At 43.6% G+C, this 13,912-nt stretch overlaps 1 long non-coding RNA gene and 1 other non-coding gene across 2 annotated transcripts; both read left to right on the top strand.

The window, feature by feature from the left end:
* The first annotated feature begins 1,788 nt into the window (after positions 1 to 1,788).
* Positions 1,789 to 7,616, top strand: LOC131276050 (uncharacterized). The gene is made up of 2 exons (XR_009183531.2): positions 1,789 to 2,708; positions 7,375 to 7,616. It is a non-coding gene; the product is annotated as an uncharacterized lncRNA (long non-coding RNA).
* A 5,961-nt stretch (positions 7,617 to 13,577) lies between these two features.
* LOC111761651 (small nucleolar RNA SNORA65) lies at positions 13,578 to 13,706 on the top strand. The gene has a single exon (XR_002794945.2). It is a non-coding gene; the product is annotated as a small nucleolar RNA SNORA65 (small nucleolar RNA).
* The last annotated feature ends 206 nt before the right edge of the window (positions 13,707 to 13,912 follow it).

Genomic DNA, 13,912 nt, shown 5'->3' with positions numbered 1-13,912 from the left:
AGAACGTGAGATCATAGGATTCATTCCCAAGACTTGGAGCAATGCTTTTTGGATTATTCAGATGGGTGCTCCCCTCAATTCTATGTGAATCCATCATATATTTTTTGTACCATATTAAAACATGGCAATTCCTTTCCAACCTTGGCTTAGCTTTATATTTTATAAACAAAGCTTTCTTCCATTCATCTGGACTCTTTCCTGTGCTTTATGCCCAAGAAAACCACACACCTTTAAATGCTTTTGGGTTGGGTGGCTTTTTCCTGCATCTCTGCCCCCATGTCCTGAGAACAAGATGCCAGAAATCACCTCTCACATTAACAAGATGTGTTCCTTGTTTGCCCAGAACACATCCTTTCTCCCTTTGACCTTTACTCAACCTGGAGAATGCTTCGAGTTCAAAGTGTCTATGGAGAGCCATGCAATGGTCAGAGTTGAGAGTGAGAAGGACTGTGGTACCTTTGCAAATACACCATGTTGTCCCCACCTCTTCATTCTAATCCCCTCTCCCCAGATCCCCCAACAACTTGGCTTGAGCTATGACCTGGCCATTTTTAGCTTTCAAGCCAAAGAACCTGGTATTTGATTCTGAGACAGTTCCAGGAGAAAGGTTGTTATGTTTTGATACCCAGACTCCTGCAAAGGTTGCAAAATCTGACTCAAGTTGTTCTTGAATTTCCAGTGCTCGAAAAAGAAAACACCTTGTCTTTTGTCTCCATAAACTGTTTACTTAGGGCTCTGACTGGGCTCCACACTTGTATACACAGAAATGATGACTCCCTGCCAGTTGGCATTTGCAGCTTTAATTTGTCCACGAGCTCTTCTTTTTCTCCTTTAACTCTCTGTGTCAAGAATCTTCACTGGGAACTCAAAAAGAAGTTGAGAAGTTTTGGAAGCCTCTGGCAGGGGAGGTTATAAAGTTACTTTCTGCCAAAGGCTCGCCTGCCCCAGCAGGTTTAGACAACGTGAAAACCATGTCTCCAGTGAGAACTGGCTGTGCTGCCTGCTTCCCTTACAACCTTGGCTCCCTCGTCAGTGTTCCTAGGGGGAGCAAACACTTGCATTTCTCACTTGAAATGTTTGTGGGTTTGCTGCTGGCCATGTGATCTTGTTTAAATTAAATGACACAAGGTACTTTCCAAAGCATTTAGGGCCAAATTGATTCTGAAGTGATATGTGCAAAGTTTAAGCCACAAAGATGTTCGTGATAGTGGTGTTTATGATAGCAAAAAGAGAGAGAAGGGAAGGGAGAGAGGGAAGGAAGGAAGGGAGGGAGAAAGAAATAGGGAAGGGAAGGAAAGGGAAGGGAGAAAGGAAATAGAGGGGAATAAACAATTTGAGTGTCCAATAATAACAGTATTGGTTGAACAAATTATGGTATAGCCAGTTGTTAATTACATGCAATCAGGAAAAATGGTACTGTAGAAAGCTATGTTTGCAGAGAAATGATTTTTTTTCCCCTCTCCTGTATGCCCAGGAGAATACTAGTAATATTTGGTAAATGAATAAATGAATGTGAATTTAACTTGCAAAAGCAAGTGATAAAACAGTCTATGTATAATAATACAGTATCATTTTTGATTTAGAAATAAGTATAGATATGTGACTGGAAGGATATGCCCTAGAATATTAACAGCTTTTTTTTTTCTTTTTTTTTTTTTTTAATTTTTATTTAATTCCCTTCCCCTCCCCCGGTTGTCTGTTTTCTGTGTCTTTTTGCTGCTTCTTGTTTCTTTGTCCGCTTCTGTTGTCATCAGCGGCACAGGAAGTGTGGGCGGCGCCATTCCTGGGCAGGCTGCTCCCTCCTTCGCGCTGGGCGGCTCTCCCTATGGGCGCACTCCTTGCGCGTGGGGCTCCCCTACGCGGGGGACACCGCTGTGTGGCACGGCACTCCTTGCGCGCATCAGCACTGCGCATGGGCCAGCTCCACACGGGTCAAGGAGTCCCGGGGCTTGAACCGCGGGCCTCCCATGTGGTAGACGGACGCCCTAACCACTGGGCCAAAGTCCGTTTCCCTTAACAGCTTTTATATGTAGATAATAGGATTGTGGGGTTTTTGGTTTTTTGTTTTAGCTTTTTTTCTTTTTTTAAATTTTCTTTGGGTTCATCTGCATTTCCTAGTTTTCCACATTGATCATAGAGTATTTCTGGAAAAAGAAAAATCAGTTAAACTTTTAGAAAAAGCACGAGAGGCCAGGACTGCCAACAGTGAAGAATAAGGACCTCTAACTGCTTCACCCAGGACCTATCTTTGCCCATTTGTCTCCCCCCCTCCAAGGAGGTATATATGTTTCAAAGTTCCTCCTTGCCACTGAAGGCAGTTTCCTGCAATTGCAGGAAGTGAGTAGAGCTAGCTGTCAGATTGACCTGCGATACACTATCTTCCTTCCAGTCAATACATTTTTCTTGAGAGTACCAGCCTAGGCACTGGGCATCCAAACACCAGGGGAAAAGGATGCAATCCCAGCCCTACGGAGTCTACAGTACAGGGCAGGGTTTCTCAGTTTCAACACTAATAACTGTGTGGACCGGATAATTCTTTGCTCCTGGAGGCCGACCTGCACATCGCAGGATCCCCAGCCTCTTCCCGCTACCTGCCGTCAGCACCACCACCACCGCTCCCCACGGCCACAGCCAAGAAGTCCCCAGGCATTCACAAATGTCCCGTGGGCAGCAAAGAGGACCCCAGATGAGACCCAGTGGTCTGCTCCGTAAGTATAAAACGTGAGCGCTTGCAAAGGAGAGGGCCCTGATGAGAGTGCATCGAGGCGGATCGGGTCTGGTCTGTGGGGTCAGGGAAGGCCGTCCTGAGGAGGCGAGGTTTGGGTTGAGGTGTGGAGGGTGACTAGGAGGTGACCACACCGTGGGACCCAGGGGAGAGAATCCCCGCGGATAGAAACCGTGGCTGGAGCACTGGTGACCATTTTGGATCCATTCCGAGAGATCCAGCAGGCCAGGAATCCCAGCCTATTTCCCTGATGCTCCTAAGAGAAGCAGCTGAGGACCATCAGCTCTTCACCTTGAACAGTGTGCTTAGAATTTTAAGAGGTTCAGAGGATGGGGTTTGGAGTCTAAGAGCCCTGTATTTTAGTCCTGGCTCCTCATCTCACTCGCATAGCCCTGGGCTATGGGCATAATAATTCCAATCTCACAGGGTTGCTGTGATGATTATTATCTGGAAAGCCCCCATGTAATATGTTTTCGTATACTTACTCTGTGTTCCACAAATCATAGCTGCGGACGATAACCCTTATTTTGTGAACATTCCTTAAGTGCCAAGCATCATGTTTAGAATTTGATTCATATTATTTCATTTAACCCCTATAACAATATTTTAATCTTATCTGTTATTTTCATCTCACTTTACCTATGAGGAAACTGAGATTTAGAGCAGTTAGGTAGCCTGTTCAAAATTTCCCAGGTAGTAAGTGGTGGAGCCAGGATTTTAATCAGAGAAAAAAAATTTTTTTAAAGATGTATTTTTTTTTTTATTTTTTTATTTCTCCCCATTCCCTCATTGTTTGAATTTGTTGTGTCTGTTTGTTGTGTGCTGGTCTTTTTTTCAGGAGTCACCAGGAACCGAACTCCAGATTCTGAGTCACATCTGCTGCCTGCTGTGTTGTGTCTCTCATTATGTTTTCCTCATGTCTCTTGTTACATCATCTCACTGTGCCTGCCCGTCACGTCAGCTCTCTGTCTTGCTTGTCTTCTTTAGGAGGCACCAAGAACCAAACCTGGGACCTCCTTTGTGGTAGGTGGGAACTCAGTCACTTGAACCACATCTGCTTCCCAATCAGAAAAAGTTGATGAAAGGGCTCATTCTACACTGCCTCTCTATTAATATAACCATTTTCTTATGTAGAACTTCTCTATTGCTGTGTAGAAATGACCACAAAATTAGCAGCTTACAGCAACATAAGTGTATAATCTCACGGTTTCTGTAGGTCAGAAGTCCAGACATGGTGTGGCTAGATTCTCTGCTCGGGTCTCACCAGGGCGAAATCAAGCTGTGAGCCAGGACTATAGTTCTCTCCTGGGGCACCTGGGCCTCTTCCCAGTGCACTGATTATTGGTCAAGTTCATTTCCTTGCAGTTATGGGACTGAGGTCCCATTTTCCTGCTAGTTGGCAGCCAGGGACTGCTGTCAGGAACTAGAGGTCACCTGCACTTCCTTGCCACGTGGTCCTCAAGGGCTTTTCACAAACATGGATGTTTGCTTTCTTCCAGCTTAGCAGGAGCTTATCTCTCTGACTCTTTTTTCTGCCACAAGCCAGAGAAAATGCTCTGCTTTTAAAGGGCTCATATGATTAGGTCAGCCTCACGTAGATGACCTGCTCTTAAGGTCAACTGATTTGCGATCTTAATTATATCTGCAAGATTCTTTCACAGCAGTGTCTAGATTCATGCTTGGCAGAATCTGGAGATTCTGGCAGAAAGTGTGTGTGTACCAAGGGCCTGGAATCTTGGGGGCCATCTGAATATTCTATCACTTCTCAGCCCTATGTCTTTAAACAGTGGCTGCTGAGGCTCTCAGAGTGAATTGTCTGACCGTGCTGTTTCCAGGTCTAACAAAACTTGTTGTGTGTATGTGTGTGTGTTGCCTTTTTTTAAATTGTGGAAACATAAACATAACTCAAAATTTCCCGTTTTAACCACTTTTAACTATACACTTCAAGGGAGTTAGTGGCATTCACAGAGTTGTGCTATCATCACTATCATCTGTTACCAAGTCAGATGTGTTGCTTTAAAATTGCCTCCTGACCCACCCAGCTCAGTGTCCCATGCAGGCACACAGGAGTTTTGCACACATTTTCCAGTGGTGATTTGTGCCGAGCCTCAGTTATTATCTCTATCAACACTGTGACTTTCACGCTAATTCTTCCCTCCTCTGTTCCCTGATAGGAGAGCCAGGTACATCTTGCTATGAAGACGGAAAGTCCACACTCTTGAAAAAAGGAGAGGGGTGTCATTGCCAAATGTGACTAGGACCAATTCCAATTCAGCTGGCTGGTGCCATTTTGTGGAATCCAACATTTTTTCTGACCTCTGCCATAGCTGGCAATCCCCCCCCCCGCCCCCCCCCCCCCCCCCCCCACACACACACACCTATTCTCTTCTCTGTTCCCTTCTCTGGTTTCCCCTGAAAATTTCTGTGTTCTTACAAGCACGCCAAGAAAAGTCCGCTCAAACCATCTGGACAAGTAATCCCAGCGTGAAAATTATCTTGGTCCTTTGCCTTCCCAACTAAAAGCATTTTGCTTTGAGTCATTCACAGAGGCCCGCCCAAAATCAGCCTCATTCTGCCAAGGGAGGGAAAGCCAGATGAGACACCAAGGCTCTTCTTGATTAAGGGAAATGAAACCTGGATAGAATGGCAGCAGTCAGCTGAGAAAATCTCCCCTTACCATAGAATTCTTCTCTGATCTCTGAGAAAAATCCCATAATTTTTCAAAAATAACAAGTGAAAAACATAAAAAATGATATGTAGAGAATTGCCTATACCAAGTATGTATTCATTTAAAGGTAAAAGTCCTTCAGAAATAAATTAGTCAAATGAATATTTTTGTGTTCCAACCACACTACTCAGCACTATTTATTTTCTTCATGGTGATTTCAAAGAGACTATTGGTATTGGTGCAGTTGGAATATCATGGAAGAGAATGAAGCAAACATATGCTAAAAGTATGAGTCAGTCAGCCAACTTGACAGAAAATGGAAGCAATACAAGTTTTAAATCAGCTCTTCTTCTCTGATTATGTTTAATGAGATTAAATGTCAAAGAAATAATAGCTGGGATCTTTAGAAGAAAATGTGAGAAGCAATACTTACTCTTCTGATGATACCCGGGTTTGGAGATCAAAAGACCTAAGATCCTGACCAAGTCCGAGTTCTGCAACTGAATTCATCGAAACCAACTCTCTTCCCGTTTCCACTGAGGAAAGGGGAAAGGACTGTGAAAGCCAAATGGATAAGCTGGGATATGCATATACAACTCCCATCAGTCACTGGTTGAAGGCGGCTCCCAAAAGACATTCACTCTAAGATACCTGTCTGCCAGCTCCATGGGGCGAAGAGGAACAGAGAAAGCGCTCGGGTAGGGCATGCAGGCTCTGGCCTTTGGAACTTGGGTCAGTGTACCCTGAGAAAGAGAGGGCAAGGAGATACGAGCATCTGGTATGTTTAGAGTTTTAGTGACAGGCTTTGTTTCTCCAGGGAAGAGCTGAAGCAAACTCTACTCTGATGATCTCTTATAGTTTGTGAGGGGAAATATAGCAAATACAGAGAGAGAGAAAAAAAAAAACCACACTTATTTAGACATACAAAGGATGTTCAGACAGTAAGTTATGATGTTCAATGACAGGATAAAGACCAATATCCCGAAGGCTTGGTCCCCACTGCTGTCTCCTCATCTCACGTCTCAGTCCTCCCTGTTCTCTGTGATCTGTCATTCTAGTCTTCTTTCAGGAACCTGAACCACTAAGCTCCTTCCCATTGTGCATGCTCTTATCCCTGCAGGATGCCATCTACAGTCCACCCCCATCCCACCCCAGCTTTGGATCCTTCAGGTACCAGTGCACAAAGATGAATCGAACAAAGATGCCCCGTGACCCACTATTACCCCAGAACAGATTAGGTCACCACAGGACTTCCACGCATTCCACCACGCACCTGGCCTTTAATTGGGTCTACCAGACACGAAGGTCCCTGAGGGCAAGGACCATTTCTGGGTTTTGTTCTCTGTCTGATCCCCAGGGTCTAGCACAAGGCCTGGCACACAAGAGATTAGTGACATGGGTGAACTGAGTGCATATTAACAGAATACATTCCAAATGTCAGCCATGCAAGGGGAATCAGTTGTAGACATTTGAGATGGCTCAGACTATATCCTTCCCCCCTTTTTTTTAATTGACCAGGTAATACATTCACATATTACACAAAATCCAAAGGTAAAAATCCAAAATATGCCCTCTTGTCCCTCCCAGCCAGCAAGAACCCATTTTCCCTCCTCTAAATAACCATGGTAATCTGTTCCTAGGCTCTCCCTCCAGCAATGATGTATATACATAGTAGCAGGTGCTTATAGGCATTCTTGCTTCTTTTTCTCTACAATTGGTAGCATACTGTGAACATTGTTGCTTTTTCACTTAAAACTGGAGATCAGTCCATATCAGGCTGAAAGAGCTTCTTCATTCTTTATTTTCTTAATATTTGATGAAAATTTTCAAATTAGAGCAAAGTTTAAGGACTTTTACAGTGAACATCTATATACCCACCAGCTAAATTTTACCATTAACATTTTACTATGCTTGCTCAGCAAACATCTACCCATCTTCCATCTTTGTATTACTAATCTATTTTTTTTTTTTTTTCTTTTAGGTACTAGGGCAGGAGATTGAACCCAGGACCTCATATGTGGGAAGCCAGTGCTCAACCACTGAGCCACATCTGCTCCCCTGTGTTGGTTTTTCCATTCGTTTGCTTGTTTGTTTATTTGTTTTTAGGAGGCACCAGGACTTCCCATGTGGGAAGGAGGTGCTCAACCACTTGAGCAACATCTGTTCCTCAATCTTATTTTTGATGCATTTCAAATTAAAGCCAGAGATACCCTTTCACCTAAATATTTCGATATTTGTTTAGTTTTTTTTCTTTCTCTGTAAAATATACATATAACAGAATGCACAACTCATAAGTAAATAGTCCCTGAGTTTTGAAAAGTGCACCAATCTTAGGTGTGTACTCACGGAGCTTTGACAAATAAATATGTTTGAATAACCCAAATCCCTTTCAAGATAAAGAACACTAATATCACTGCAGAAACTTCCCTCATGCCCTTTCCCGGTAGTTTCCCACACTCATAGGCCCAGAGGCAAATATTGTTCTTTTCGACCATAAAATAGCTTTGCCTGTTTTAGAATGTCCTGTAAGTAGAATCACACAGTATGTTATCTTTGTTTCTGTTTTTGAGATGCACCTGTGTTATGGCACATATCAGTATTTGGCTCCTTGTATTGTGGAGGCAACTTTTATTGTATTCCACAGTACTCCCACAGTTTGCTTCCATATTCTGCCATTATTAATGAACTCCATATTATGCCATTATTAATGAAGATCTGGGGAGCATTTAGGCTGTGTCTACCTTTTGCTATTACAGAGAATACTCTAAAGACTAACCTTCTACATATAGGGATTTCACTTGGATATAAATATGTAGGCTGAATTCCTAGAAATGGACTCGACTCACCATGCCATAGCCCTGGCTTGTTGATTCTCAAATCTGAGAGCAAAACCTGGTGCATTACAAATTCACAACTAAAACACCCATCGGCAGTATTTAAACGGCAGGTGACTTTTAAGGTACGTAATGAGAATGAGAGCTGTGAACTACTACAGCAGTCATTTCCCAGTCTGTGTGGAAGGGCTTTCAGGTCAAACGTCTGCCTCCCACCCCCCATCCCTAGGTTATATTGCACAGCTGAAAACTGGGATACTGGTCACAGAGAACTAATTTCTACAAATATGTGTAGGCATCCAACTCCCGTAGAGTGGGTATCATTCCATACACATTCCTCTTGTTTCCCACTAAACCTTTGTGCCTGGCAGGCTTTATCCCTGAAACTTTATTGCAGACTGGCTGCTGGTCTTGCTCTCAGTTATAATCCTTTGTTCACCAACTCCCGTCCAAGGAAGGCTCTGGGTTTCATTAGATAAGCTTTCCCTCCACCCTTTTTTCACACCCATTATCCCAGGCTCCGGAAGGTGGTGACATGTTTTCCTTACTTTCCCCCCATTCTCTTTTATTTCCCATTGATAAATGGCAAAAGCAGCTGTAGGGTTTGCTTTGAAGGTTCTGATGGACGAGCATGATGAATCGATGATGGATTAGACCAAATGAATCACTAACACAGAAAGGGATGGAGAGGAAGAGCTGGAAGCCGACTCCCAGCTTCACGTTTTTCAAACTCGCCTAAAAGCCAGCGTTTCTTTTAATCTGGTTCCAGTTTCTGCGGTGACTGCATATGTTTAAAAGGAGAGGGAGAGAAGCCTTGTAGATATAAACAGGGAATTCCATTCTTCAGTCCGACTAGAAGGCCGCATTGTCATTTGGAGCTTTAACTAGCGAGGAAACCACTTCAAGGGCCCCAGAAGCAACTGGGCAGCTCTAGGAAGAGGAACAGTTGGCAAGCCAAGTGACAGAATTGAACACTGTCAATCTTTAACATGAGGACCGGCTAGCAAAATACAGCTGTTGCTGCGAGTAGCCATATCCCTGTTTGGAAGGAAAGTGTTTTCTTGAGCTGATTATCATGCACTACTTGGTTACAATGAAATGGTAAGCTTAAGGTTGGAATCTGGTCTTGTTTTGAACCCAAGAAAAATAGGAACAGTTATTTTGTTGCCTGTGGTGTTTTCTGGTCTTAAAGGCACAAAGAAAATAAACTGCAGTTCTGGAGCTGCAGTTAAGATTGGGACTGAAATTCCAAGTCCTCCTTTGAAATTCAAGAGATACTTAATAGAGAAGAAAGGCCTTGGTGGATGGATGGTTCCTTTGTTTCTGAACCAGAGGGGCCCTCTCCTCCCCAGATGGAAGGCTATTCAAAGGAATTCATTAAGGACGTCCCTTTTTGCACAGCTTAGACTCAGGCAGTACATGCAAAATGAAGTGTAGAATTGATGCAGTTACCCAAATAACAAGGGCGAGGAAAGAGAGGGGAAAATCTAGGTTTAGCTGTTTGACTAATTGTTAGGTCCCTAGGATTCACCCCAACTATCTGCAGACATAGTTAGAGTGAAATCGTTAGTTACTTTCTAATTTCTTATCTTAAGAAAAGAGGAAGAGGGAAGTGGACTTGGCCCAATGGATACAGCGTCCGCCTACCACATGGGAGGTAGGTCCGTGGTTCAGATTCTGGACTTCCTTGACCCGTGTGGAGCTGGCCCGTGCACAGTGTTGATGCGCACAGGGAGTGCCCTGCCACTCAGGGGTGTCCCCCGTGTAGGAGCCCCACATGCACCCCGTAAGGAGAGCCGCCCAGCACGAGAGAAAGTGCAGCCTGCCCAGGAATGGTGCCACAGACATGAAGAGCTGACACAGCAAGATGACATAAGGAAAAGAAACACAGATTCCCGGTGCTACTGAGGATAGAAGCAGTCCCAGAAGAACACACAGTGAATGGACACAGAGAGCAGAGAAGGGGGGCGGGGGGAGATGAGAGAAAGAAATATTAAAGGAAATGAAAGATGGTGAGTGCAAGGGACTCAAGGTTTGATTGAGCAAAAACCTTCTGGCTAGAAAAGTTCTAGGATAATCAGCACAGGCTTCCAATATTTGAAAGAGGCTCACCCAGCGTTAGTGAATCCTAAAAACCCTCACCAGCAGTGTGACGGAGCACTCGCGGTGAGACACCACTTGGCTAAATCCTTTCCATGGATTATTCCATTTCATCTTCACCACATCCCTGTGGAGATTTTGTGGCATTCCTTCTCTTGGAGGGTTTCAAGAATTAAGTTGTTCATTTTTTAAAAACGCTTCTCACTGCCCTGCTCCAGGTGGGCCTAAAAGCATTCAGCAAAGGTTAAGAAAAGAAAGGGATTATCCTCTGCCCCTCCCGGCTCCACTCCTTGCTCTGGGCTTTCCTGAAAAGGTGGGTCTAACCTGTGATTATGCGGATTTCAGGCCAGTTGTTGCTCACGTCCTCAGCTCGTTTCATCACTCTCCTGGTGTCAAGCCTGGACTGATTCTTAGTCATGATGATTTCGGGAAAAATAAAAGCAGAAACCAAGGAAAACGGTGGAATTTCTTTGCATGTGTTTTAACCCTGGAAATTTTATAAATCCATTTGCAAGCCTGGCATTGTCCCCTTCTGTTTGAGAAAGTCAAGTCAAATATAATTGAAGGTTACATGACTTGTCAAATTGCCCCCATCGTCATGACATTAGAATTTAACAAGATATCTGGACACGAATAAAAGTAACTCAGACTCTTCAAGCATGCATGTGGCTTGTTTATAAGATGTCTCCATCTGTCTTCTTTCTGACTGCAGTGAATATATCATAATTAAAGTTTTCTTGTTCAGCAAGTATTGACTGAGTAACTGTTATGTACCGGGTTACCTGCTAGATGCTGAAGATGTATTGATAAATAAGATGTGCGTTTTCCCTGTTACAGTGTAGTGGATGGCTGATGTTAAATGTGTAATCACTCAGATAAAAATAGCATTACCAATTATGATAAGTGTTATAGTTGAGGGGGATGGACAAGAAAAAGAGAACAGAGGATCTAATTTTAATGGGGAGCCGCAGAAAAGCCTCTCTGAGCAAGTGACCTATCAAGTGGGGCCTGAGTAAGAAGTACCCATGTCAAAACTAATGGTAGGCTATTCCAGGCAGAGGGACTAGCAATGGCAAAGTCTCAGAGGCTGCAAAGTGTCAGGTGAGTTCAGAGAACAGACAGAAGCCTGGAGTGACTGTTGAGAGCAGGTTGGGGGTGAAACACAGGGTCAGGGGCATGGCTGGGCCCCAGGGCGCCAGGGCGGAATTACGTCCATCAGGACCTTTACTTAAGCTTAGAAGTACAAGGAATGGGACGCCATTTGAAAAGTTTAAGTAGGGGCATGAAATGAGGACATATACCTTTTAAAAAGACTGTGGACTGTGGGAAGCAAGACAAGGGCCAGGAAGACCAACTAGGCTATCACACTGGGCCAGGTGAAAGTGATGGTGGCTTGGGCAAGGGAGGAGGTTGAAGAGGTGTTGACAGTTTATGATTCCTTTTCCCAATAGCCCTGAACAGATAGGTGCAGGTACAAAGCAAAAGTAACAGCTTGTAGGTTATCTATTTCAGAACTCAAAGTAATTCACAGCCTACCTAGGTTTTTTTTTTTAGGGGGGAATTTCCTAAATTTTTTTGGTTGACTTTTCTCATCAACTCTATGGATTGGCAGATAATATCTATCTAGATTGATGACACCAGCATTAATAAATTGTAAACTGACTCAAAGATTAGCGTACTGCTCCTTCAATTGAATTGTCAAAAAAGATTCTATAAGAAGATAGAGACACTGTAAGTTTATTATCAACTATGTGGTGAAAAGTATTTACTAGAAATCATCATAAGCTTTATTTTCTCTTTTTCAACTCCAGTCCGCTCCTCTGGGTCCAGAAGTCTGTCCTCTGCACATCTGAATTCCGTTCCCCGTGTACAGTAACCTTCTGTTGCCTGCGTCCATGTTCATTCTTTGGTGTCCCTAGCTGGTTACACATGCTGAACCCAGCGCTTGTGAACTTTACTCATCCTCAGCAGAGTTGAACAACGAACTCTGCTTTAGGTAGTGTTTGTCTCTGCTCAAACCACAGCCCTTAGCTGGAGACAGTCTCTTTCAGTTGGCTTGGCAAGGGTTCCTCATTCTGGAGGTCAAGGTTGTACATTTTGCACATCCTGCTTCCAATAACACGTGCCTGAAATGAGCCAATAACTGCAGTGCCGTGTGGATGAATGGGCCATTACAATACCCACTGCAGTCATAACAACATTGCAGTTAAACTCCCAGCCCCACCCCCTCAAGAACTGAGAGACTTTCTTCATCTTGATGGCTTGCTCAGAACTTGTTTGAAGTTTAATGTTTTAAATTATTTTAAAAATTTTTACATATGTAACTCAAAATTTTTCATTTTAGCCAGTTTTAAGTGTTCATGCAATTCAGTGGTATTAATTACATTCACAATGTTGTATTTCCATCACCGCTGTCCATTACCAAAACTTTTGCGTCACCCCAAATAGAAACTCTATACCCATTGAGCAACGACTCCCCTTAAAATGTTTTTAATATTTTATATTTTTAACATTTATAAGTGTTTAAAGGGGAGCAGATGTAGCTCAAGTGGTTGAGCGCCTGCTTCCCATGTATGAGGTCCAAGGTTCAATCCCCAGTCCTCTGAAAAACAAAACAGAGAAGCAGATGTGGCTTAAGTCGTTGGGTGCCCACCTACCACATGGGAGGTCCTGAGTTTGGTTCCCGGTGCCTCCTAAAAAGGATGAGCAAGACAGCAAGCTGATGCAATAGGCTGGCGTGGCAAGCTGCACAGCAAGATGACACAAAGAGATGATGCAATGAAGAGACACAACAGGAAAACACAATGAGAGACACAAGTGGGAGTGGAGGTGACTCTAACCATTGGGTGCCTCCCTCCCAAATGGGAGTTCCTGGGTTTGGTTCCTGGTGCCTCCTAAAAAGAAGGCGAGCACACAGAGAGTGGACAGTGAGTGCAAACAATCAGGGAGTAGGGGAGAAATAAAAAAATAAAAATCTATTTAAAAAATCAAATCAAAAAAACAATTTTCATTGGGGAGCAGATGTAGCTCAGTGGTTGAGTGCCTGCTTTCCACATACAAAGTCCTGGATTCAGTCCCAGTACCTCCTAAAAAAGAAGTTTAAAAACAGTTTTATTCTATATGGGAAGATAAAAATTTGGTGAATTTTAGGGATGTCTCTCTGAAGTTATCACAGCTTTGCCTATGCACACGTTGAAAGAGATAATAATGAAGGCAATCATCTGGTTAAAATGCCAAGAGCTGATACCCACCCACCACCGCCCCCGACCAGTTCTCTGTTGGCTGGAGCAGTCCAGCTGTGAGCTGAGAGTAAAGCCAGCTTAGGAAACAGGGCTGTTCGTCATGTGGGTGACTCTGTGCCGAAAGCATGGGAAGAGCCTAAAAAAAAAGGAAAAAAATTCCAAGACCTGAGATGAGACTAATCAAATCCAAAGTCGCTTTGCCTTAATTTCTCTTCTCATTGGCTGGTGGACTCCCTTTTCCATTTCTTTTTCAGTGATCCTGTATCTATATGTCTGTTTGTTCTAGAACCAACTGCTAACTCTATTCACCATAGTTGAACTAGTTACACGTATGGGCCAAAAT

Source organism: Dasypus novemcinctus, chromosome 26, assembly GCF_030445035.2.
Source record: "Dasypus novemcinctus isolate mDasNov1 chromosome 26, mDasNov1.1.hap2, whole genome shotgun sequence".
In the NCBI taxonomy this organism is placed as follows: Eukaryota; Metazoa; Chordata; class Mammalia; order Cingulata; family Dasypodidae; genus Dasypus; species Dasypus novemcinctus.
This window is presented reverse-complemented; position numbering and strand designations above follow the sequence as displayed.